We start from the raw sequence: 26,546 nt of genomic DNA on the forward strand, positions 1-26,546 counted from the left end.
TATTACAAAATCAGAATGATCTTTTCCATCCAAAATATGATTTTCGTTAAAAAATTATTGCGTTGCAACAGTGATTGATACCTTTCTCTGTTATTTTTCAGCTTCTCAGACAAAAATTAAACTGCATAATGATTCATTAATTTACGGGACGAGAATACGAAGTGAAGTACGATTTAAAGAGGAATACAATTTAAGAAACGTTCTTAGTCATTTTAAATTCATGTGAAGAAAAATACCTTTTCAATCTCTCGAGATTTTCAGCTGAGAAACGGCCACGATGGGTCCGCTTGATGCAGCAATGCGTCAAATATTTCCTAGTAGTCCCATGAAAAAGCGAGACCGCAGAATGTGTTTCACGTTTGTTCTTTTTTGCAGATTGAGTGCGCATTATTCAGAGTAAAAGAGAAGAATTTCCTTTCCAACAATCATGTCATTGTATGAAATAAAATTCACCAATGAAAGTCTGATAAAAACGTTCAGGTTTTTTTTCTCTGAGCAACAAGCTATTGGGAAATACTCAATCATCTCGAGGCTCTCGAAGTGTTATAACTGACTGAATATCCTCAAAGCAAGGGAAATTCACATCTCGTTCAATATGTAAATCGCCAATCGTCAAATTAATCTACTATTCATCGATTTTATAAATATTCTCCCTCGTTTTTCCAATCACCTCGTGAAGCGTTCTCAAAACAGTTCGTAAATTCGGAACTTCTTGGGAATATTCCTTTCTCTCATGGCGGTGTGTTAATCAGTAGTGCAAACATATCGCTGTCGATCCAAAGCCCGTCCGTCGGAGCGCGGACGGTCTCAGTGTTTCCTTGTGGTAAGATGGTTCAAAAATTGTCCCCATCATTCTAGTGAGGAAGAAATTATTCTATATTCCCGTTGGATACTAAAGGATAGACACGTGCATTGAGAAAACAAATGATTTTTTATAAATTCATTTACTTGAGAGAAGCATTTATTTTTTCAAAATCAGATTTCTCCAATCGAGTCGTTCCAGGCGAGCCTCATTAGGTTTCAATTATGATAATCATGTTGCTCTAGAGGATGACTATGTTGTACATGGCCTTGAGTTAACTCGTCCAATGATTATTCATTTTTTTCTAAATGTCTCAATTTTTGAGAGGGAAGAATTTCGATTAATTTTGTATTTTTTATTTTATTTTTTTCTTGCGGGAGTTGAATCAAGTCCCGCAATAAGTTAATTCAAGTCACAACTCACATGACCATCTTCAAGAGCAATATAATTCTCATAATTGAAAACTAATGAGGATTACCTGGGAATGACTCGACTGGAGAAATACGGTACCGAAAAAATAAATACTTCTCTCAAGTAAATGGATATTTGGCAAAAATATTTTTTTCTCGCTGTACAATCCTTACTCATTCTATCATCGCACTCACAAAAAATCTTGCCGTTGGGTGCGCGGAGAGAAAAGTTGGATAAAAATTGCCTAGAAAATCGTGGCAAATTTTACTGTACGAAAGGTAATCGTGGACCAGCGACAGAAAACCGGCGGCAATTGTAGATTGAATCGATCTAAGGGCGATTGTTTCGCGCATTCGAAGATAATTTGTGTCAATCGTACCTCGTCCACCACTGGGCAAGTTGAAACGCGTGCGGCTGTGTACATAGCTATTAAGTGCTCACATTTATGCCTGTCATAATTGGCTTCGTTAAATGAAGAGAGTGGTCGAGGAATTAGCTTGGTGGTAATAACGCGGCTATTTATTAACACTTGAAATGAGACATGAGTGAGTTCAGTGGTGGCAAAACTCCCCGTATTGTAATGCATACCGCGTTTGCTTGTTCTTTTACTCCGGTGTCTCGTTTAATTGAATATGTACTTCTCTATTGTGACGCGCGGATCCGACGGCGGAGTTCAGTCGCGATTGACGGACCGAATGTTTGGCGAATCAGTTTCATTGTAGGATCTGGAGTGAACGGTGGAAGTAAATATTATTATCGTAAATCCACGAGGAAGTCATACATTAATTCACTGATTATTGCTTCTTGTAATTGGGAAAATATGGAGATTACTCTGGCGATTTATTCTGGGGATTCTTGTAAAATTATGTAATTATAGTTTATTGTGTCTCTCACTCAGCTCTTGACGGGCAAATGAGAGTCAAAATTTCAAAATTCACGCACGAAAAAATTTATTAGTAAAACCTAGCGAATTCGCTGGACAATTCTATTGAAATGTTCGATAGAAAATATTCTATGGAAAAAGTGTGTAAAATTTTTTTTTCTTTTGATTTTTTTTAAATTGGGAAAATAAAAAAACTTGGAAAAATTGAGGCGAATAAATTCTACAGAAAATATCTCAATAGAATGAGTTGCATAAAAGAATCGAATTTTATTGACTTTTCCTATGGAATATTTTCCCCAAAATATTTCTACTGATGGAAAGTGCGGAACAATTTGAGAATCACATGGAAATGACCAGCAGACATGGCGGAGCCATCACCCGAATTCTCTGGCGATCCCGTTCGCATTTTATGAGCTGAAAGAATTCCCTTAAAAAATCTATTCTTTATGGCTTGTGTCTAGAATACTTTTGCTCCGGTGGTTGTAAAAAGGGTATACAGCTCTCTATTCTAGATTTCTCCTTCTGGCACGCGGGAAACTTGTCAGGCGATCACAAAAGGACGGAAAGTTTCACCCCCCTATATCAACTCCACAATGCTGCGCCGGGAGTGCTGAGTTCGTTCTTTTCATAAAATTTTGGCCCTGTCTCCGAATTTTTTAATTTGTGCGCTGATTATTATTTGATTGTTTCCCTTGGATAGAGGCCAGGTAAGTGAATGGACAGCATATGGTATCACATCTCTTTCGCTGTGTAATTTATGCCTTAAAAATATTGAAGATTGACCGAATAATAATCTGGGGAAAATGCAAAAATTTTTTAGACGTATTTTTATAATATGACTAGGGGCCGTTGTAACCCTTATTCTGAACCTCATGACCCTTATCCTGACCCTCATGACCTTTAATTTCGAAGTCTTAATTTCAATTACCGAATTTTTGTCACCAGAAGTCGATTCGAATTTTTATAATATATAATATAGAGAGCTATCGACAATTTCATTATTTCTACTGATGATCGGACATTAAATTTAGCAGCAACTGACACAGAAAAAGAGCAGTTGACGTTAATTTCCAGCGGCCTCATATCCGCTTAACTACAAATGAATTTTCTCAAGTGTTGACGACTTTTCGAAACTGCCAGGGCCCCTCGATTATGCAAAGATATGCGAAAACACGTGGAAGGAGGATAAAAAAATGAGATTTCATACCACAAGATGTATATTACATTCTTGAAATCTCGCCAGGGAATTGGCGGAGCCATCTTATGTTATAAAAAAAGAAGGAAGCGGTTAGATTTACTATTGGTGGAAATTCATGCCACCTCTCCCATTACAACTGTCTTGGACAGCGGCCTTTACCCATTAAGGTAGTAGTCAAAGGTGATTTAGGACCGCGTTGTGGTCCTACAGTGGTATATCTCACGCGTCTCGCAGGACAGGTCCTATCCGTGCTCTATGGGGCGTATTCTCGGTTTCAGCCTTTCCTGGGATCCATGACATCTATAGGGTTGGACGCACCACAATCCATTTGGGATTATCAGCCGTGGACATGGGTGACAGAGGTAGTTGGTAGAGGATACGACAAAGGAGAGCCAGTGGCGTATCGAAGAACGCGCGGAGAAAAAAGTTGGAGAAAAATTACCGAGCAAGCAAGTCAATTTTGACTATTGATCAGTTTTCAATGAATATCTCGGAATCGAAGGGAGATAGGAAAATTTTTGTTATAATCTTTTTTGTAGAGCCAATTGAGAGCTACAACAAATGTAATTACGAAAATTTCGCTATCTCCCTTGGATTCGAAAATATTCCGCATAAACTGTGGAAGTGGGGGATGAGTCGACTTAAACCGTTTTACCACTTCGCTACTGAATTGTTTTGAGGATTATATTTTTGACTTGGACTACGTCTATGGTTTCAACATGGAAGGTCATCTGAGAAATGGCCCTTATGGGCAGCGCCATCTATCGGACTTCTACGGAGAGAAAAATTCAATAAAAATTACCAGAAAAAAAAACGTAAAAATTACGTTTTGAAACGTAATCCGCGAAGTCAAATTCAATAAAAAGTGTGAGTCGGAACTGAAATTGTACGAATCGCCACGTAAATTCTACGATTTGTTCCGTAAAAATTAACCACCCGTCTGATGACTGACCGCTGTGGGACAACAAGTTGTTCCGTAATTTTTCCGCAACGATTGAGAAATTTTACGGACCGGAACGTAGAAATAACTCACCAGCTTCATAAAAATTCGGCAAGTTTCTGTAAGATTTTACTTCTGTAAGATTTTATAATTTCGTACTTCGTTCGGTGATGATCCTGAAAATTCACTGGACGTTTCCGATTTTTTCTCTTCCATCCCTGAAAAAATTGCCGGAAAACGACTCCCCATCGCGGATTACGTGAATTGTTCCGTAATTTTTACTGAAGATTTCTCTCCGTGCGATAGCGTCTCCGTGTGCCTGATGGACCATCCCTCCACGGCATCGTCCTAGGTGTTTCTGCGGACGCATTCGTGTGGAGGTGTGTAAGGATCACGCTACCACCAACCATCTACCTGTGCTTTCGCATATACCTCCACCAAGCCTGCTATTATGTAGACAATAATGGTGGAGGCATAAATATTCACGCTGGTAACGGCCATAAATGCTACCGTCCCGGGTAATATATACGAAAGCCGTGCAGAGCGCGAAAATGGACGTTGCAAGTCGTTATAATAAGCCTCTTTCCGAGGCCCTGCGTGAATATATGCTGAGCTATTCAATGATGGATGAATGTTTTGAGCCTTCGTGGAGTAACATTACAACGTTCTGTACCAGGGAATGGCCATGATTAACCGTAAATTGCAGTGCGCTACACTTTCGAACTTTTTGCTCAAATTATCGAAAAATGTTTTTTTCCGTTGAGTGGATACTTAAATTCACTTGAAACATTTTTTTTTTCGGGTATTTTTTGCTCGTCGTTTCCCTTGTTTCTGTTTGGTGGAATGGGAAACGAGTAAAAGTATCGTTTAAAACGTATCCTCCATTTGCGCTGAGTCGTAATCCTCCACGTACACGATGGCACCAAAGTGCCACTCTCCAGTAGATAAGAGATATGGAGTAAAGGCCACTTGCCAACGTTGACAATTATCAGCTCGTGAGATCGTCTCGTTTCGCTTGGTTTATGATTTTTATTCTCGTGAATTGTCGACCTCATGATTCTTGTTCGATGTCTTTCGGAGTTATTGTTGAAGATGACGTTTCCCTTTTCGTTCTTTTTTCCTGTCAGGTTCGATAGTCCCTTGTTCAATTAATTGTTTATGATCATTCTCATTGCAAAAAGCAATATGACCGATGAGAATCATGTGTCTCATGTTCTAATTCCTATGCCCACTGAATAAGATTTTAATCATAAGTACAATTCAGTAGTGAAGCGGTAAACCGAGTTGAGTCGATTTTCACTATTAGCCAGTTTTTGCTGAATATCTCGGAATCTAAGAGAGATAGCAAAATTTTTCTCATGACTTTTTTTATAACGCTCTATTGGCTCTACAAAAAAGGTTATGACAAAAATCTTTCTATCTCTTTTAGATTCCGAGATATTCGTCAAAAACTAGCCAATAGTAAAAATCGACTACCTTTTCGCCATCTACGGAGCAAAATTGAAATTGCCACGTAGGAATGACGGAGATTTCTTTTTTTGGTGAGAACAAAATTTCTATTTATTTCAGTCAAAGGGGAAAGAACGAGAGAAAAACGGATACCGCTGTCTTTTAATGTTCGGCATTAGTATCCACACGCGGCAGGACCATTAAAAAGGACTGGCACTCCACGGTTCCAAGAGTGATTTGTGCTCCTGGCAATAGAAAAAAAAATACTTGGTCCAAAGAGGGACTCACATCGATGATGGTGGATAAATTCCAGACAGAATGCATACCCGTGGGTGGGATTATTCCTTTTCAACCGTTGGATATACACCAAACCATCAGCTATAAGGATGTACGTGGGAGTGGCGAGGTAAACCTTCGGAGTAATTGGTCCAGCTTGTTTTCAACTCGGGAGAAAAATACTCCCTGGAATCGTTATTTTTTTCTTGGCCGACAGCCCTTCCCCCAAGATGGTAGGATCGATTTGGGTGACGATAATGGTTGGGAGAAATACCAGGAAGTGTAATTCAGTAACGAAGCGGTAAAACGGTTCAAGTCGACTTAGCTCTCTACTGATTTTTTGAGGAATATCTCCGAATCTAAGGGAGATAGCGAAATTTTCATAGTTAGCTTTTTCATAGATCTCAATTCGCTCTACAAACAAGGTTATAACGACAATTTTACTATTTGCCTTGGATTCCGAGAAATTCATTGAAAACTGATCAAAAGCTAAAATCGACTTAAACCGTTTTACCGCTTCGCTACTGAATTATTTGATTTCTGTAAATGACCTCTGGTAATTTTGGAGAGAATTTATCCTACCGTTCTATAAAAGTGTATCGTGAGTCCTCGTTTCCTCATTTTTATCCCGAAATTTTGTAAAAATTAATATGTGAGGATAAAATTTCTCTAACGTAGAATACAATTTCATCATCATATATTAATTTTTACTAAATTTCGAGATAGAAATGAGGAAACGAAGACTCATGATACACTTTTATAGAACGGTAGGATAATTTTACTCAAAAATTTCCCTCCGTGTGCGCCCGCCGGGCCGAAAATAATTAAATTGTGGAGAAAGAATTTGTATGATTGTACCATTAACAATTTGTATTATTTCTGGCTAAATAATAATAGCAAATAAAGCTCAATTCCCGGATTTTGAAAAAAAAACGATTCAGTTTATCCCAGGATTCACCGCTGCCATTGTAACACTAGGTGCACTGGAAATCGATTGCTTGCAGTAAATGTATATGCGTTTATGCGTAAACTGGTGCACCTGCGTCGGACACATCTCTTTATTGCCGCGGGTGAGCTACGAGGGAATATTGTGTGCAGGCTGCGTGGATGCTGCGTAATATAAATTTATTGCCTGAATTTCGCCCGGCCATACTTCATGGATACTTTGTATACTTCACATGAAAAATGTCAAGTTCTGAGGCTGAAAAACAAAATACTTAACAATACCTATAGACACGAAAAAAAAGTTGGATAAAAATCATCTAGATATCATTCTAAACGACTTAATTTATTGCATTCTCATAAGTTATTGAGTTTTTCTATCCTCATATGCCGTTAATAAAGCTAACAGTAACTGTTTGAGTTGAATAAACAATTATTTATCAACTAATTGTTTGAATCAAATATGAAATGAAATTAAATTTCACGAAATTTCCATTTTTAGAGTTGAACATCGCAAAAATTATTTATTTATTTTACAAAAAATTCCACGGATTTGGAATTTATCAATCTACCACGGATTAATTTTTCAAGAACATCGCAAGAACGTTTCCTCGCATTTAATTATTTGTTATCTCCTAAGCAATGCGGTACAGCTAATTAGAATTTTTGCAGCAGCTGTGGAATATTATAAACATTATCTATAAAAAACACGGGGACAATCGTAAGAAAAACCTGTTTTCTGGGAATGTACCTTAAACGAAATTGCCCGTTACGCGACGTTGCCAGAAACCCGCTGAACGCGCCCGGGCAGTGCAGTGCCGGGAGTGAATTGCCGCTCACGGTGACTAATTAGGGTGGAAAGCAAAGAGTCGAGATAAATGACAAGATAGATTCCCCGCTACAGCATCCCACTCATATAACAGCTACAGCATCTCTCCATCTACTTTCAGAAATTTTTTCCTCTGCGAAGGCATGCGCAGGAAAAAAAATGGGAATTGTTCTCCAAAAATCCAGACAAATATCTGCGCCTCGTTTAGAAAAGTGGACTCAATCTCCGATGTATTTATTTGCAGTCTTGTAAAGATTTGAGAACTCATCAGCGCTGACAAACGATTATGCTGAAAAAATCGGAAGGTATTCATTTTCATTTGGCAGACTGTTAGAGAGGCGGGTGTTCGGATGAAGGGTAAAGTGGTTGGTCATAAATACACGTGTAAATATATTGCAGCTGTAACATGGCTCGAGTGTTAAATTGTGCAGTATGGACGTATCCGAAACTGCCACATGCCCACGGGTTAAATCATTAAATCACCACGTATAAAAGTTTGCGTTATAGGAACTGTGTGTAATTTGTAAGCGTTAAAATTTTATACAATTTACCGAAGTGAGAAAATTCCTCGACGCTCGATTTTTACCCACACGAGTGGCAATTACTGCACTGACGAACACAAAGGTTTTTGAGAAATACGTCTTTCGTCAAGTAATTTTGTACTTGGTCTAAATACGAGGGCAATTTCGTGATGACAAGAAAGCGATTTCTCAAACCGTCTTTCGTCAAGTAAAATTGAATTAATTCATTCAAAATAGGTTTTTAGCTCCGATTCGAAAATATTTTAATGCAAAAACTACTTCAATTGACTTGAGAACTCGTTTTCTTGATGTGAAAAAATTGTCCTCATCTTTTGGACAAATATAAAATTATATTGGGCGTTTGGTAATTTTCAAGCCACGAATTTGTTTTTAAAGTGTAGTCTCCGCAATTTTTTTCCGGAATTACCGGAAAGTTGGAATGGAACGATTTGGATTATTATTAATGAAAATGGATTTTTGGGTTGGAAATGAAGAAAACACTTCAAGGAATCGACTCCGGGAGTTGTTCCCTTTAAAGTGCGTGAAGTATTTTGACCACCAGAAAATCCCGACTGCTTCTGAACAAACAAGTGTTGTGAAATCTGGGATGAAAAAAACGGAGCTCAAGGTTTCCAATAGCGGGAAAAAGAAGTCGAGGTCTCGCTGGCCACAAAAAGATCATATACGGCCTAGCAATAAACCAATCAAAGTGGGAAGCAATAACTGGGGTCTCTAACCAAACTGCATGTGGCAGTCTATTCCTTTATTTGGAAAATTCAGTAGCCCAGCTCAGATGTCCTTCACCATCTTTCGTATTCATCGTTAAAAGTGCTGGAAATTATATTTTGCTTACACATAAAATGAAATTTTTTACAAAAGACTAACTCTATTTTTGCAATAAAAATTTTCAATCTCGGCGCCATAGATCGGCATCAATAATTAATTTTAGTAATATTATGAGAAGTTGCATCTCATCGTAATTTAGATTTATTTATCGTAATTGAAATTTGAAAATTAATATAATAATTGCGAATTTAATTTCCCAATTATTGATTCATAAAATAATTCGGAATTTAAAAATTTAACTTGATGAATATTTTTAAAAATCAAAAATTTGGTGAGTAATATTTTTCCCTAGTGACTTTCACTTTTGCGAGTTTATGAAGTGTGAAATAGCAATTCCCAGACGAGGCAAAGGGCGGGGTACAGAAAACGCTATATATTCCACTGCCACAAATAAATATATTGACAAATCATTCGCGTAAAGTAAATAAGAAACGTTTGCGATAAAATATCGTAACAGATCCCGTCAGTACTCATCAATGGCGCGTCCTGTCTAATTGCAGCGGTCATTGCCCGAAAATTTTTTCCAGATATAATGCTCAAACTGACTCAAAGGTACCTCTTGCATAACTCGGCACCGAATTCCTCCGTACTTACTGTTTACATTTCGGATTGCTCGTCGATGGCTGCCTTTATGGTTTATGACACTCGTAAACTGGGCTTTGAGCGATAATCTCAGGGCAAAGAGAGAGAGAGAGAGAGAGAGAGAGAGAGAGAGAGAGAGAGAGAGACAGAGGAAGAGGTGTAGCAATGCACCACTATCTCTCGTTGCTGTAAGTACGTGTCTGCATAGTGATTCTGGCGTTAGACTCTCTGAGATTCCTCTCGGCGTCCCAAGAGCCCAATTACGTTTGGTTATGCCCTGGAATGCGAATAATCTCTGTCTTTGGAGTTTGGGGAATACACAGGTTATATCATTCTTCCAACAGTCTTGTAACGAGGCAGGGGGAGGGGGCATACCTGCGCAGGTTCATGCACCGAGAGCCGCGGATGGGAGAGGGGAAGAGCAATATTGCCATCGAAATGAGCTGTCTATCCCATAATCGCAGCCATTCGGCCACTTCGGAATGAAACATTATTGTCAATGTCGTAATCCCTTTTGTCACTTGGTAGATAGGTTATTGTTGATAATTCAGCGTTTCAGTCGAATGGGAAATCTCGCGAAGTTTAAAGTTCATGATTTCTGTTTGAGATTAAGGAACAAAGTCAGGCAAATGGTGAATTTTTATTTATTACATTAAACTTTGGGAATTTACAGTGGAGAAGTACGAATAATAAATTTTGTTTGTTCTTGTTTTGATAGATTTCACTCTTGAAATTCATGTAATTTTGCAAATTTTTGTCGTTCTATTTTCCTTTTCTTTTCAAAAAAAAAAAAATTAGGCAAAAAACTAGGAAAATTTGAGCTGAGGAAATTTTACAGAAAATTTTCTATTTAACATTTCAATAGAATCAGGTTTTCCTATGAATTTTTTTTATATTGTCAGGACGCAATCTGTGAAGTCACGATTTTGAGAACAAATGAAGAACTGGTATCATCGAAAGAGTATCATTGAATTTGATTTTACACTTTTTGAAGAAACTAAATCATTCTTTTTCACTGGAGAACAAACTGTGAACTTCTATCGCACTGTCGGGCTTCTCCCGACTCACGATATGACTACGTTAAAACCTGCGTATATTATTCGCGTGGGGGGTTGACATGGATGAATAATAGTCATCTGGTCGTAAAGCTCCTCGTTGTTCATCCAGAATTCTATATACGGGGTGTATATAGCTATGCTGCAGACGACTACCATCGCAAACCCTATAATGGCCTGAAAATCCATAATGCTCCGCAGCACTTGCTTGGTGAATCTGCGGAACACGGAGGAATGGTGTAGCTAGCGGAGAAAAAATATAATTATACGGAAACTGCGAGTATTTTCTAAAAATCATGGAAAAAAAAACCTGAATTAAGTATAAAATATACTCAATCGGAGAGAATAAATTAACGAAGGATGCGGTGGTACCGAAAAATCGTAGAACGATATAACGTTCATCGCAATAACGACGGCGGAGGGTTGTTCCTCCCCCAGCGAGGGTACCGCCACGCTCAAGAATGCATTACGATAACCCCTCACAACCGTGAACTAATATCCGGGTAACACACCCCAGTCCCACGATCCCTCGTCTGGCGATCGCCATCATTTCCTCAGAAAAAATCCACCCTTGGACAAACAAATTCATCCATGCGAGACACAGCACCATCTTTATACGCGATCCTGCCCCTCCTACAACCTGGAAATATTTCATTCCGCCCCTTGCAGCCTAAGAGCACACAAATCGTCCCGAGGACATCTATATCAAACATAATTGACGTTCTTCGAACCCCTAGACTTGTCGCCGACGTATACCAACAAGGTCCCGTCCTCAAGTTGGATAATAAAGTCGAGTTGGTAATGGTATCGCTAATAGAATCGTGGTAGAACGAGAATGTATACTTTGATGGACGTTATGATTTTCGTAGTCCAATCCCTCCACTCATATCTACAGGGTGTCCCAACACTCATCGTACTAGAAGAAAAAAATTGAGAAAAATTACCAAACAAGTCAATGTACACACGGAGAGAAATGTTCAGTAAAAATTACGGAACTCACAGTTCGCTCACCGATTACGAAATCGACTCAGAAAGTTAAAGTGACGGTATCGTAATTTTTCATGGGAGATTCAGATAAAAATTACGGAACGCTCTGGAAAAATTCCGTAAAATGGTTAAGATAGTTCCGTAAAATTTCCTACAGCACATTTCGCTTCAGAATTTCTCTCCGTGCAGGGAGATAATTTTTACGGCAAACAGTACCGAGCTGTCACGTATGAAAAAATTTAACCCTAGTCTGGTCACCAAACGCGATCCTGCGGCTTGGTCTCCTCCGCGGGGACTCGCCGCCGTTTTATTCAGACTTTCGCGTTGCCGAGTTCACTCTATACTGCCCGGCCGCGTTTACCGAGTTTCCGGCAACGTCGCGTCGTGGGCAATTTCATTTAACGCGGGAAAAATCAATTCATCTGTCTGAAATAATATTTTTTTTTAATTTTGGGAAATATGTTGTTCTAAAAACTACTGTGACATTTTAGACACAAGATAACAATTCGGAAGCATATAGCCAATTTATCAGCAACAATAACTCTACTAATTTATAAAAAAATGCAATTGTCCATTTTTTTTCTTGACACCCTGTACACACTTCCACTCTCCGTCCCCAGAAATCGTTTAATTTGATTGATAAGAGTCAAGCGGAAACCCAGACATAAAACTAATATAAAAAATACATTTTCATTGTCACAGAGGACCTGACCTGGAAAAAAACCTCTCTCACGAGCTCCTTCACGGTTACAAGCAGAAAACTATCGCGTGACTACGGAATGTCTTCACACCTGCAGCCTTTCGATACTTGAAGTGAATCGAATAGCTTTTTATAACTCGTAAATAACATTGTCACCTCAATTTTTTTTCCCTCCAGTTCCACTTCAGTCACCCATAATCGGTGGCCATCAAAGTGTCCATTAGAATCCTCAAAGGACATCCCCACGATTTAATTCCCAAAACGATCTACATTGTTGCTAATTTAATATCTTTTTCTAAAGGACCCGAAGTTATTGAAAGAATTTTTTTACGGCTCCGAGAGTTGTCGCTGGCTTAATTCATGGTTGAGGGCATGCGGATGTCGGCTCGGGGCATCATTTTGATGTTGAAAAGTAAAATGGGAAGAACGAGGAAAGAAGAAAATAAAATGACAGCAAGGATTACCGGGAGGGAGGGAGATTGGAGACTTTATTTTAGTTTAACGACACCGTAAGCTCTCCGGAGCTTGTCGGGGCTTACTTGTATGTAACATCTATCCATGTATGAGTGAGTATTACAGAAAGAGATAACAACAAAAGTCGTGGAGTCTTGTCATTCAGACAAGGCAGCGCGGGCTCTCTGAGCTCATCCCTTATTCATGAGTGCTGATACCAATGGAGAAAATATCTATATCCTTTTACCCCAGCGAATCATCTCTACCCATCATTCACCTCCGCCATCTCGTCTCCGAGGCTTTTGAATACAGAAGGCAATATATCTCCAATGTCGGATGATACATGTGACTTGAATATATATTTTTTCTCCCTCAGTGTCGTTTCAGGTTTGAGATTTCACTCCCAATTAATGCCGCGGGTTTTATTGCTCTTGCGACGTGTCGCTGATTTTTTTATCTAACTTTATTCATTTATTTTTCCACGTCCGAGTGTGCGATACGGACGCGAGGGGAGGCGTAGCCTTGTGAGAGGCGATACACGATGACGCTTGGACCTGAGGTATAGAGAAGAGGGACGGTGAGATCGTTATGAAAAGAAATACGATGTGTGTCTGGACGATATCCCAAGGGAGCGGGATACACACCCAGCCTGTGGGAAGATGTTCGATGGATGTGAGGGATAGATTTCTTGAGAATTAGATTGCTCGAGGGGAAAAAGGTGTGCGCTGGGGGTAAAGAGCGGTTGGGCAGATGGCTGGAGGTGGATGGAGGCTAATTTTCCAAAGTGGCCCCCATGGCCTCGCGAGGGGCTTTTTAGGATTGGTTACGCGGTTGAATTCCTCGGACGAGCGAGACGGGCGAACCTATCTCTCTGTCCCGAGATGAACAGACTCCGCCTTTTGCCTCAGTGTTTTCTAAAATGGAGGGATGGAGACTCGAATTTTTGACGGATTTCGGATTCGGGTTGATGCCCTTTTATTGTGCGATTTTCCCGGCAGGTTCGATCTCCCGGTTTTAATCAATTTAGCAGCAGGTGAATGTTTATATTACAGTAAATGATTAATCTGTTGTTCTCTCAGTATAATTCCGGGTTTAGGATATTGTCATCTCGTGTTTTCAGCACCAAATTAAAAATTAAAACTTCATTTAGAATATTGAGTCACAGCTTCTTTTTATCCATATTCAGATGCTCATACCCTTGACGTAAAAAATGTGAAGTAATCCCATAATTCTAGTTATTAATGCTAATCAACTTTGTTCGAAGAATATTATATTACATTCATTTAATATCAAATTAAATAATGATTAATTATTATTTGTTATTTTAATTTAATCATAATTAAATTCAGTAGCGAAGTGGTATAACGGTACAAGTCAATTTTGACTATTGACCAGTTTTCAATGAATATCTCGGAATCTAAGAGAGATAGCTAAATTTTTGTTATAACCTTTTTTATAGAGCCGGTTAAGAACTACAACAAATGTGATTACGAAAATTGCGCTATCTCCCTTAGATTCCGGAATATTCCTCAAAAACTCAACTGGCAGATAAGTCGACTCAAACGGTTTTACCACTTCGCTGCTGAATTAAATGAAATTAAATATTAAGAAATGATTTGGTCAATTATGATTCGTTTATTAATCTTTCATAAAATGGTATTCAATTCCCTTTCATTTGCGAATGAAAATGGGAACCGCCGTTTTTTAGAAAGGATTTAAGAGAAATATTGGGGGAACCCAGATATTGGGAAATGGAATTTTTAATCGTGATTTTTTTCTCATTCTAGGCTCAACCATTATGACAAAAAGCCTCTTGGGTACACGATGCGCGCCCGTCGTATTTTTTTTCCACCGTCACCTCAATGCGACAGACGACTCGACGGGATCCGATAATTAAAGAGAGATAGTATTTCATCGCCGCTATGGCTCCAGCACCAGGGGATACGTACCACCGGTTTATCGCTCCTCTCGAGGGCTGTTTTATGAGCCCGCAGTCGAGTGCTCACCTTTTGAGAGCGACCAAATCGGGAAGAAAGGAACGCATATCACCGAGTTTCCTGTGGGATTACACGATCCTGCTTGAATCGCCTCCTCCTCGCCCTTCAATAACTTTTTTCAGGATGAGATAAAATGTAATTGTTTTTTTTTCCATATCATTTGAATATTGAAAATGTAAAAGGTTAATTCCACTTCAGGACGCATTTTTTTATTGGAGAGAGGGTTAAATACATTTTTTTCAATGTAAACATTCCGTTAATAAATCATGCAAACAAAAAAAGAGAGGGTCAAGAGAAAATTGAAAAAAAAGAAATTTTGTTATGCTCGAAGGACGAAAAATTAGAATGCTATGAAATATGCTACATCAATAACTTACACGCGAGGGTTTACCCAATATTGTTGTAATAAGCGGCAATGTAAATAATTCAATTCAGAGTTGAGCACTTTAAACAATAAAAAAAGAGAAAATTGAATAATTTATTAAAAAATAATCCTATGAACGTAAATAATTTTACGCCCTTTTTTATGAAAAAAAAATAAATAAAATCTTCTGAACACCTAGAGCGTCAGCGTTACCAGGAGACCGCCCCCGAGTTCCCTATAATTAACCTTCATAAAATTGCTGGGGTTCGACACTCCGAACACTACCTCCTTGGTATAACCGAGTGGTTTAATCTTCGCAGGATTCCAATGTTCCCTTTGAAAGTGAGGGAGAAGATCCGTCGTTGGTTTCCATCCGCAAATTTTATTTTTCACTTAGTTATGGGAAAAATTTCTGCTCCACATACAACATCAGTCGTGCACAACCATATGCGTGCGGTTACGTGCAATTTCCGATCGTCAGAAACTGCAAAATGGAAGTTTTATGATCGTACCCACTGCCCATGGTGAAGTTTCCAACTCGTGGTTAAACCCAACCGAGCCATATTTGGTTGAACATTGTGATGGCTAGTTGCTGAGTGTCGACAGTATGGCGTCGAGGCATGGAAATTTTTCGGAATTCGAGAGGAAGGTGTCTGATGGTCTCGGTGTGGAGAGACTACACGGTAGTGATGCGGCGAGACATTTCACATCACGAGACATCACGAGACATTACTCCGGAAGAATTGCCTCTGTCTCGGTGAACACGGAAATTTTTCCATGTGCCGTTTTATCGCACACTGAGAGAAATATTCAGTAAAAATTACGGAACAATTCACGTAATCCGCAATGGGGAATCGTTTTCCGGAAATTTTTGTAGGAATGAAAGAGAATAAATCTGAAACGTTCGGTGAATTCTCAGGTTCATCGCCGAAAAAAGTACAAAATTGTCACGTCATCTTACAGAAATTTGCCGACTTATTGTGCCTTCAAAATAAAAAATTCTTGAACGTTCAACAATTTTTATGAAGCGGGTGAGTTATTTCTGCGTTCCGTTCCGTAAAATTTCTCAATCGTTGGGGAAAAATTACAGAACAACTCGCGAATTACGTTTCGAAATGAGAAAATTCATAATTTATTCCGCCCTTTGTTGATATTAATGTTGCTGTCTTGAAAAGAACTCCAGTGAAATATCAATTTTTTTCTAACGGTGTCTGCATGAAAAAATTATCTCGTATGAAGCGTTTGAGGTAATTGCACTCCTTGTATGCGATTATTTAATGCAATCCCCGTTATGAACAATAGCAGGTAATTTCAAAACAGCGGCGATCAAACTTTCAGCAAATTACCCTTGTAAAATCCTCACGTCATTGCACCATTCACTGAAGTTATGGTTCTCACCACATGAACATCTACAAAATATTTCTAGCGCTATATATTATGGGCGGAAATCATTATTTTCCGTACTGCTCTTGACTTTTCCTGCAATTGGATTCAGGACGCTATGTCCTTTAGTTTTTGAGAAATCTTCGGCACAATCTACTTCTGGGTATTTCCAAGTTGCTTTAAGTAGTATAAACATAACTTGAATTCTGAGGATGAAAATCTGAAATAAATTCTAAACGGAAGTTGATGTGAATGAAAACATTCTGGCAGAGTTTGTGCGCAATTAATAGTCTAGTAGTATTGATAATAATTAATTCAGAAGTGGCAAAATAACACAGAGTCTTACGAGAAAATGATTTTTTCGAGAAAAAAGATTGAAATGTAGAAAAAATCGTGAAAAATTTTATGCCCAATACGAAAATTACCATCAGTGTCGAACAATACTCAAGCGATTGAATATTTCGCAAAAATAATTGTTTTTCCCAGTGTAGTTGTCGAGAAATTCTCCAAAAATATAAGCGGTCACTTCCAGAAACTTCGGTGACGGAAAATAACACATTTATTGAATTGAGAGGAAAATGATGAGTTTTAATTTAATTAAGTTTTCTGGCAATTTTTAGTTTTGGGGCTTGCGCGGCACTGATTCAGCATTGAAAATACTATGACGATATCATCCACCCCAGAGATAGATTAACGTATCTGATGTACTCAGAACGTAGTATATATTGGGGCGCAAAAAGGGTACAAGCTTGCACAGGTAGCCCCTATATAAGTATATAGGGGCTAGCTGCGTCCAACTATTCTGCGCTTTACGACGAAGCATAAAATCGTAAACACGTGCTATAAACGGCGAATGAACGTTACCGAATATCTGTCAATGGAATGGCTGCGACCAGGAGCGAATTGTATATCGACTATTTCGTGTGTGTGCGTTATAGGTATCGGGAGAATCGATCGAGGTGAAATCAGGAAATTCACGCACTGCACTGAGAAAAAAACGCGGCCCGAAAAAGGTCTCATGAGATGATGGTAATTCTCGTGGGGAAAAATGGGGGAAAAATGGTTATGAAATTTCAAGTCGTAGTTAAACTTCATCGAAATTCATGAATTAATTTTTCTTTGAATTCAAAATTCATTTGAAAATTCATGGAAATTCATGAATTAATTTTTCCCTCAATTTTCCTGATTTTTCAGAACTTTCACGGAATAATTCAGCTGAAAACTCAAGTATTTTATTGATTGTCAGATCTTTCGAATAGAAAATCACTGAAACATTAAATTTTTCAATGGAAACATTTCCTGAAATTTCAGTGGAACTTAAACACGACAAAAATTTCCGGGATTTGACACGGAAAATTCAGCCAAAAATTGTTATACCGTCCTCGCAACCTGAATGAATCAGACCAACTCGTCCACCCAGAAACGGTAAACCCACTTCGTCTCGCCCTCTGCCTTAATCTCCCGATTTCCGATTCTCTGATGTAAAATAAAATTAAAGTCCCATCACTGACCAATTCGAAGTCAGCAAAGATGGAAAAAAATCCGGGCTGAATTTCCAAGGAAAAGAGAGCCCGCGTTGAGGCGAAGTGAAGAGAAAGTGAAATGAGCGTTCGAATTAGAGAGTAGATAACAGTCGGAATAAGTCTCTCAAAGTATGATCCATATACTTCTCTTTAACAACTTTTATACTTCCCCCTGAAAGCCACTCTTTATACGTCAGGATTTGTGTGATTCCGTTTTTTGTTTTCCTAGTCCAGAGCAAACGTTGAATCCGACATTCGGCGGATTATTTCGATTTGGCGATCGTGCTTAGGCGCCAGAGGGAGTGGCTAGGCACTGCCATGGCTGTCCAGGGGGGTTGGTGAGGCACGCAGAGGGTGGATTGGTGGAGATAAGAGTGGATACACGCGTACCGGAGATACATACGAAATGTGCGTGTATATGTTTGCATCCACCCTTCACCCACTTACGGCAGAATGGCCTCGAGGGGAATTGTCGGTGTGCGCGCCGACACCGCGCGCAGAGGGTGGAAAACGCTTCGGGTTGACGCCGACGCTCTTGCGGCTGACGCCGACGCCGAAAGAGCCGAAACCACCGAGCCCCGAAGATACCCGTACCGGCTGGGCCATCTCGCAGCCCATTTCGAATTTGTACTAAGAGCCTGTGTGATTTAAACTCATGACATTTTTCCTGTTTGATCTGCACATCCTCACGCTGTCTTTGAGCGCTTGACTTTTTTTTTTCTTTGGACTCCTTTGTCGGTGCCTCGATGACGGCCAACGGGAGTATCTGCTCTGTATCAACAGTCGCAACAGCTCGGCGTCAGGGCCAGCGGGTGAGGTCCGGAAAATAGGGTGAGTGGTTTACTTTTCCGTCGGGCTATCAGTGAAACAAAATTACAGATTTCAAGTCGTTTGAGGGTGAAGGTGGGTTTGTACACTGCTGGAAAAAAAATACATTTCGTGGACAGTGACACTGATCGCGATTTAGGGGGATAAATCGTGAATTTCAGGGGTCACGAAAATTCAGTAAAGTTCCAGAATTTTAAGGGAAATAAAAACGAGGATTCCTTAATTTATTTGAATTTGCAATCTAATATGAACATTCAGTATTTACATTAAATTTTCAGTGAAATCTGAAATTTCACGATTTATTTCCCCGTAAATCGCATTCAGTGTCACTGTCCTGAAAATTCAAGAATATATTTATTGAAATTTTTTGGTTTTCTATTCATTTTCGGGGGAAAATGGAACTGAAATTTTCAGTTCTCTTTGATTTTTTTGCGAAATTCTGAATTTTCAATGACGAAATTTGTGGGAATTTCAGTGGTAATTAAATTCGGTAAAAATTTGCATCAAATATTCTTTCAGTGTAAGCTCTGATCAACTGTTATTGTACCGTGAATTTATTGTTTGCAAAATTAGACTGAGATCCAGTGCAAATTCTTCTCTGGAATGTTGAGATGAATAATCAACCTCTTTATCAAATTGAATTTATTACAATGTTTTTGAATACGTATCTCCCGTACTTGTCGACGATTTAAGCGGAATTATTAGTAGAAAAGGCGAGAACAAATGGGCGACAAATGTGGAACTTCCGCATGCGACGGATCGATCAACGTAGCGATGCGAATTCCAAATGTGATTATAAAGGCTGTTATAATACAGAAAATCTACTCGTAAATTATTTTATAAAAAATATCTTCATAAACACGTGATTTATTGTGCTGGGAGTTGCGCAGAGAAAAAATGACATTGATTTGGGGGGAAAATATCAATGATTTTTGAAAATCTATCGCCAATTTTTGGCAGTACTGGATTCTATAGAGAATAATACAGATTGTCAGACGTTTTTATTCATGAAATTCGCTGATATATTTTTATAAATTAGAGATTGGTCCCTGAAAATCAGGGACATGTTCCTGAAAGTCAAAACTTTTGTTCTGTGTTCTCAGAATGCTGGATTTACTACGGGAGTACATTCTCATAACAGTTAAATTTTTTCATTTACGGATATTCAAGTATCTTTTTCTGTTTGGTACAGACAGTAAACGGTCTTTGTTGATCTTCAATCAACAAATTTGTCGATTAAATTCCGTGAGACAAATTTGAAAAAAAGAAATCATTGAAATTCAATTATAGAATTAAAAGTCATTAAAATTCAATTTGGCACAGAATTATTATTGTTTTAAACATTCGCTGTTTATACTTAAATAACTGGAATTGTCTAAACTTTCAGAGGCCTCATTTTTTAGGCATGAAATCGATTTAAAATTCTGAATATAAATAAATTTGTTACGATTCCGATCACATGATTTTATTATAAATTTCCCCGCGGATTTCTGAATTTCTGGTCAGCTTTTTTCTCGGTGTAAGTTCTGGCTAGACGGGTTGAATAACACCCTTTCAAACCCTTTTTACTCAGCATGTTTTTCACATCTCTTTGGGAAGTGAACAGGTATCGGAAATTTTGAAGCCAGAATTTTGTCCGATAATTGACGGAATGGCTCATATACAGTCCAAGATCAAGCTAACGGCATTCGGATGTCGATCGTTACCCGTGAACATGATGCTCCATAACAAGATTTAATTGGCCGAGCGTAAATAGTAACTGGGTTCAAATTATAATACCTAAAATGCAGTTTTACCTGGCGATAGACGAAGCTATTTTCAAATATCGAGAAAGCATATCGGAAAATCGACCATAAATATACATAAATAATCTGTAAATAGCGATGACTTACAATGATTTCTTCGGATATCATAATTCGAGCAATGGCATAAAATCAAAAAAATTAGGTTACGAAATTTTAAACATTTTGCATTATTCATCTGTGAGAATAAAACGTAAAAAAATCAATTGAATATGATGATTTCGGGGATGACAATTGATCATCTCAGCGCTTCCCCGATCGTTTTCAAAGATAAACCCGCAATAAACTATTATTCTTGGGAACTTGTTCACTATTTTTCACTATTTTTATTATATACGTCTGTGCGTAGGATTTTGGACAACGGAAAAAATTAGAAATGTTCTAAAATTAGAAATATAAAATTAGAAAAAATTAAAAATTGCCAGAATCACAAACATTTTCCATTTTCAATGAAAACCATTTCTCTTTCCGTAACTGAATTTCTCTTTTCCCCAAAAATATTATTCTATTATTCTACTGATATCCGCTATTCTTTTCATTGCAAAACGTACAATATGTTCAGCCAGAACAAATTTTCCTGGCGCAATTTTCAACGTCACAGCCTGATATCACTATCAGATCAAAAGTAGTAAAATAAAAATAAGTTAAGTGCCTCACACCATAAAATTAGTCATGTTTCTGCGTTTTGATTTTTATCAGCCAACACCTAGGCCCCAATAGGGGCACCAGCACACGGAAAGTCCATATGAAAAAAACGAAACCAAAAAACCGGGTGAAATCGACTGCATTTGTGGCCAGATTTCACTTTTTAGCAGCAGCATCGAGATTCCTGAGGGGATATTTTTGTCAAAAATCCTTTTGTCAGCAGTACGGAAATAAAAGTGTCCTGCATTTTTGGCAGGTCACCCCTAGAATCTCAAGGCCTTAACCCAGATTTCTACTCTTAGGGCTGTTATTCCTTCACCACTTTATTACCGGCGGACAATTTGTTCCAGTGCGGGACAATATTTCCGGCAACATCTTGACCGCAGGCCCATTATGTCTCTCTCCTTAAACTTTTCCGTGCGTTAAGGAAAAACCAAGAGCGACGGACCGATGATGTAGAAAAAACTGGGTGCCCAGAAGTGCGGAAGCAGTTTGCTGCAACCGAAAATCCTAATTCTCAGACCATGTCCAGACCGCAAACGTACCGAGTCGAGAACATGCGCCTCCTCTCGATTTTTTTTGCGATCGACTACTCAAAGGTGCTCTCCAATTTTTTTTGGCATGATTATGAATTCAAAAAAGTTGGTGTTTTTATTTTATCAACTGGCTTCGCGGTATCAAATGATTTTTCGAGATATGGGAGACAATTAATCAAAGGAATACCTCTAATTAAGATTGCTTTAGGGATGGGTAATTAAATGATGATCGTAGGTTTGAATATTAATGGAAATAATTGAGTAATCGCGACGAGAAATCTCATAAGAAATAGTGTTGAGCAGACAAGTGCAGTGTGTAAGAGTGAAAGTGATAATTTGAAGAAGTGTCACTGCGTTAATTAGCAGGTGGGAAGGTTACACCGGCATTCATTTCCGTCGTATTCCGTTTTTTGCCTGTGCGCGAGTGTTTCTGGCGGTTGAATCCACGGCGGATATCCATATAAAACTTATTTTCTTGCCCGAGACACGTGAGTAACGGTAACGAACAGGTTGTGCCGCACGCGTGTTAATTAAATAGTCACACGAAGGAACAAAAATGTAGGGACAGTTGGTACACTGAGTCTTGTGTCCTCTTCAAAATTTACCTAGGCCGGATATAGGAAAGTCAGCGTACCTCTTGTTTGAAGTCGTGGGCTCCGCATTTGAGCAATGCCATTCTCAGAAGTGCTTCGGAGACAATTTTTCCATTCGTATTTTCATGCGTTATATTTTACGTTTAACATGGGAAGACAAAAAGTGAATTTTGGATATTAATAGCAGAAGAAGAAGAATGTGCATAAACCTTATTCAAGAATAAATAACTTTCCCTATCGGAAAGTTAAGTATATTTGATTCAAGTATATTTTACACTCAATTCAGGTATTTTTTCCGTGAAGGTACAGTGAATTGTGAACAGTGGGAAATGTTGAATTAATAAAAATGAGACGAGAAAAAATTGATAGAAAATTTCAAAGAAATTCCATTAGATTTCTGTTGGAATCCAAATCATTTCGTGAATTTTAAAAACAAATTAATAGATTTTTATGTAATTTGTTTTGTTAACATTGTTTTCTTAGAATCTTCTCGGTCTGAATAATTTTTAAAGGTTTTCTGCTTGAATTTTATAATAAAAGAACGAGAAAAGTTATTGAAAGAAATAAATGAAACATTTATGCCGGTGAATTTCTAAAGAAAAAATCTCAATAGAAAGAGTCGTATCGGAAGCTAAAAATATATTAACTTATTCTATTTGTCATTAAATATTTCAACTCGAATGTGAGATCTGTCAAGTTATCATTAAAAATTAGTGTTACTTGCGAGTGTATCAGTTGATGCAGTGAATTTGTAAACATTCGTCATTTGGATATCCTCATGTCAGCAGTGATGAGTCCACAAGTCATCACTTGTCTTGTTCACACAGTAAAGGTTTGTTCTGCATCTAATATTTCCCTGATTATGCGGGTGTACAGTATTTTTTAGCATCTCATTTAGATAAATTGAGACATGCTTTGGATCGTATTCCATCGACAGTTTCATTTCATAGTTGCTTATCGCGGACAAAAAATGAGCGCCGATCGCAAGGGTCCCGTCTACCCGTCCCGTAACGTTTCAGGATCGGCATGAAGCGTTTTGACGTGGTGTTTAATAGATCGTAAAGTTGTATTTGAGTGTCTCGATAAATATAACAACGACTCGAGGTCGCCGTAGGTTACCAGTGTGTTGCTCCTTCGATGGATACTGCACTTCTCTGTGCAATAAGACGTTCGAGATACCGGCGTTTGTGACCTCAGGTGATCACCTGCTCGCCATTTGATATCTGAAACAAATCGTTAGAAATTGTTGGATTGTCGCTCGCTGCTTTCACTCTCTTCGTTCGCGATGAAGATTCCGGTGTATTCATCTGTTTTTAATTGGAGTTTTTTTTCTGGATATTTTAAATGGGGGGAAAAGACACACTTGGTTCAAGTATATTTTATACTCGTCTGGGGGATGGGTCTTTCAATTCGAGGATGATTATTTCGTATCAGCCCGGGTTGTACCGAGCGCTCTCAAGTTTAGTATAAGGGTCAGACACTAAGTGTGAGAATATAAGGGTCAAAAAGTGGAGGTTAAAAAATGAGGGCCTGAATGTAAAGGTGAAGGAATGAGGGTCAGAATGTTAGGGTTAAAAACAGAGGGTCAGAATATAAAAGTAAAAAGAGTGGGTGTCAGGCAATGAGGGTCATATAAGGGCTGAAAACGGCGATCAAGCATAATATATGACTTATATTTAGACCCTCATTGCCTGACACCCACTTTTTTTACTTTTATATTCTGACCCTGAAGTTTTGACCCTAATATTCTGACGCTCATGTTTTAACCTCCACTTTTTGACCCTTATATTCTGACACTTAGTGCCTGACCCTTATATTACAATTGAGAGGGCTTGCGACAGCCCGGGCTGATACAAAAAAATCATCTTCGAATTGAAATACCCATCCCCCAATTGAGTATGAAATATACTTTAATCAAGAATTATCGTGCTTTCGAAGAATGTCTGCACGTTGCTTTTGTGCGGATTGCTATTGCTCTGGGATTTGAATTTCAGAAGAATTCTCGTATGGGTGTGGGGATAGGGGTGTAGTGTGCGATACGACAAGCTTGTCCCGGCGAAAACCGGCCCGGGCTTGCTGTGGAGCTCCGTGAACGATCGATTCCGCCGCTTGATTCCAGAAGGGCTTGGACTGTAACCCCTCCCACTCTTTCGTTTTCACTTGCAATCCATGTGGATGCGAATAAAATGATATAATATACTGTTTTTTAAAAGTCGCGAATGGTAGCAGAAATAGAATGCACACAGCTGAAACGAATGCCTGAATTCCAAACACCTTTTGCAGACGTTTTTCAAACACTAAAAAATGTCTGAATAAAATGAAAATTTGTCTGAATTTCAAACATGAATTAAAATGTTTAGACTTCTGTTCGTCTGGAATTCAGACGTTTCTGTGTCTGAAAAATGTCGACAAAAAGTGTGTGAAATTCAGACATTCGTTTATGCTGCGCAGAACAATAGCCCTCACACTCGAATATTTACTATTTAACATAGTAATTTTGAGAGCAAATTAAAAACTACGACGTGCTGGATTAAAAAATACGGCTGACGAAATTAAAATATGATGGAGTCCGCTGGAAAAATTACTGTTGAACATTCTAAAAATTGAGAGTTGGTGTAGTAGGAAATGGTGGCATAAAAGTTAAATTTCCAATTGACGGGAGTAAAATTTGGGAGGATAAACATGAATTTTTACTTCGTCGGTTAAAAAAATATTCTCTCCCCGTTTCAAAATGAATATTTGCGGAAAAACCATATTTAGTCTTCTTTATCGTCCTCGAAAATTATTTTCAATAATTTTGCTCCACGTGTGCTTATTCTGAAAAAGAGTGGGGGAAGAGGAAGGATTGAATTTTAGAATTATAGAATCCGCCAACCGGGCCGTTACGCGATCGACGGAGGGAGGGGATTCCAATAATTGAAAACAATCGACGTTCTCGTCGTTCGCGAATTTTATACTGTTTTGTGCGTTAAAAATTACTATTTAGCATCGTAAAAAATGAGTTTTACATCGCAAACTTTCGTTTATATATTTGTCAAATTTGTAAAGAATATATAAAAAAATATATAAACTACATGTTTCATTTTTTTTTCTATAAATTACGCCAATTCAAGATATTTTTTGGTATATTTTACAAATATAAATTTTTGCGTGTGCGGACTCTCCCCAATTTTCAATATTATCCATTTCCAATCCAAAATAATAAAATCCGAAAATGGGAATACAGCATGAAAAATTGAATAACCCCGCGTAAATCGTGGGAATATCCCTCTAAAAATTCGAAATCTGAAGCATGCAAATCTAAAGCATATTTAACAGCAACCTCACAGCGGCTGTAATACTCAAATGAAGCAAAAAGGCGTGGGAGTCGCACCTCGTCCCAACAGAACCGTCGACTAAACGACAGAATGACCCACCTCAATCGCCCTGGTTTCGCGATCCTCTTGATTATACCCATAAAATCCTTTTACACGCGGCTCATGATACTCTCGGAACAATCGGAAAAGATATTTCGTTCCTATCGGATATACTTTGTTCCACAAAAAAGTCGATGACCGTTTTATATTTCACATGCGATGTAATCCTTTTCTGCTCACAAATTGCTTACATCCACTAAAAAATTCTCTCCCCGCGAGCGCATTGATTTATTGTTTTTATTGTTACTAAACTCGTAAAGATTGATTTCTCCCAGGGGTTTTTGGAATTTTCGTTTCTTTCTGGCCGGATGTTCCCAGAGATCCTCAAATTTCTTGAAGGACGGATTTTTCGGATGATTTTTTTAACAGGTCCATAAAAATCTCATGATCCGGAAGCTGTCCTTACGGCACACACATAAAAATATTAATTCGAAATGAGTAAACTAGAGACCAGGCAAAAGCGTTGAAACCTACTACTCCGAAAATTAGAAAAAAAAAACATTATAATTGCTCAATTTTTGGGACGAACCCAGCGGGTGCCGCTTTGGCTCAATCATTCATCAATTAAACTTCCCGTAAAAAATC

At 38.4% G+C, this 26,546-nt stretch overlaps 1 protein-coding gene across 1 annotated transcript in view; it reads left to right on the plus strand.

Moving 5' to 3' along the window:
* Positions 1–14,730, plus strand: part of LOC107039085 (protogenin B) — a 49,441-nt gene extending 34,711 nt beyond the window's left edge. The window contains exon 17 of the transcript XR_001460944.1: positions 14,662–14,730. The gene's annotated coding sequence lies outside the window, so the exon portion shown is untranslated. The remainder of the gene's footprint in view (positions 1–14,661) is intronic.
* Positions 14,731–26,546: the final 11,816 nt, after the last annotated feature.

This window comes from Diachasma alloeum, unplaced genomic scaffold (assembly GCF_001412515.2).
Source record: "Diachasma alloeum isolate Michigan unplaced genomic scaffold, Dall2.0 Dall_scaffold_00291, whole genome shotgun sequence".
Taxonomy (NCBI): domain Eukaryota; kingdom Metazoa; phylum Arthropoda; class Insecta; order Hymenoptera; family Braconidae; genus Diachasma; species Diachasma alloeum.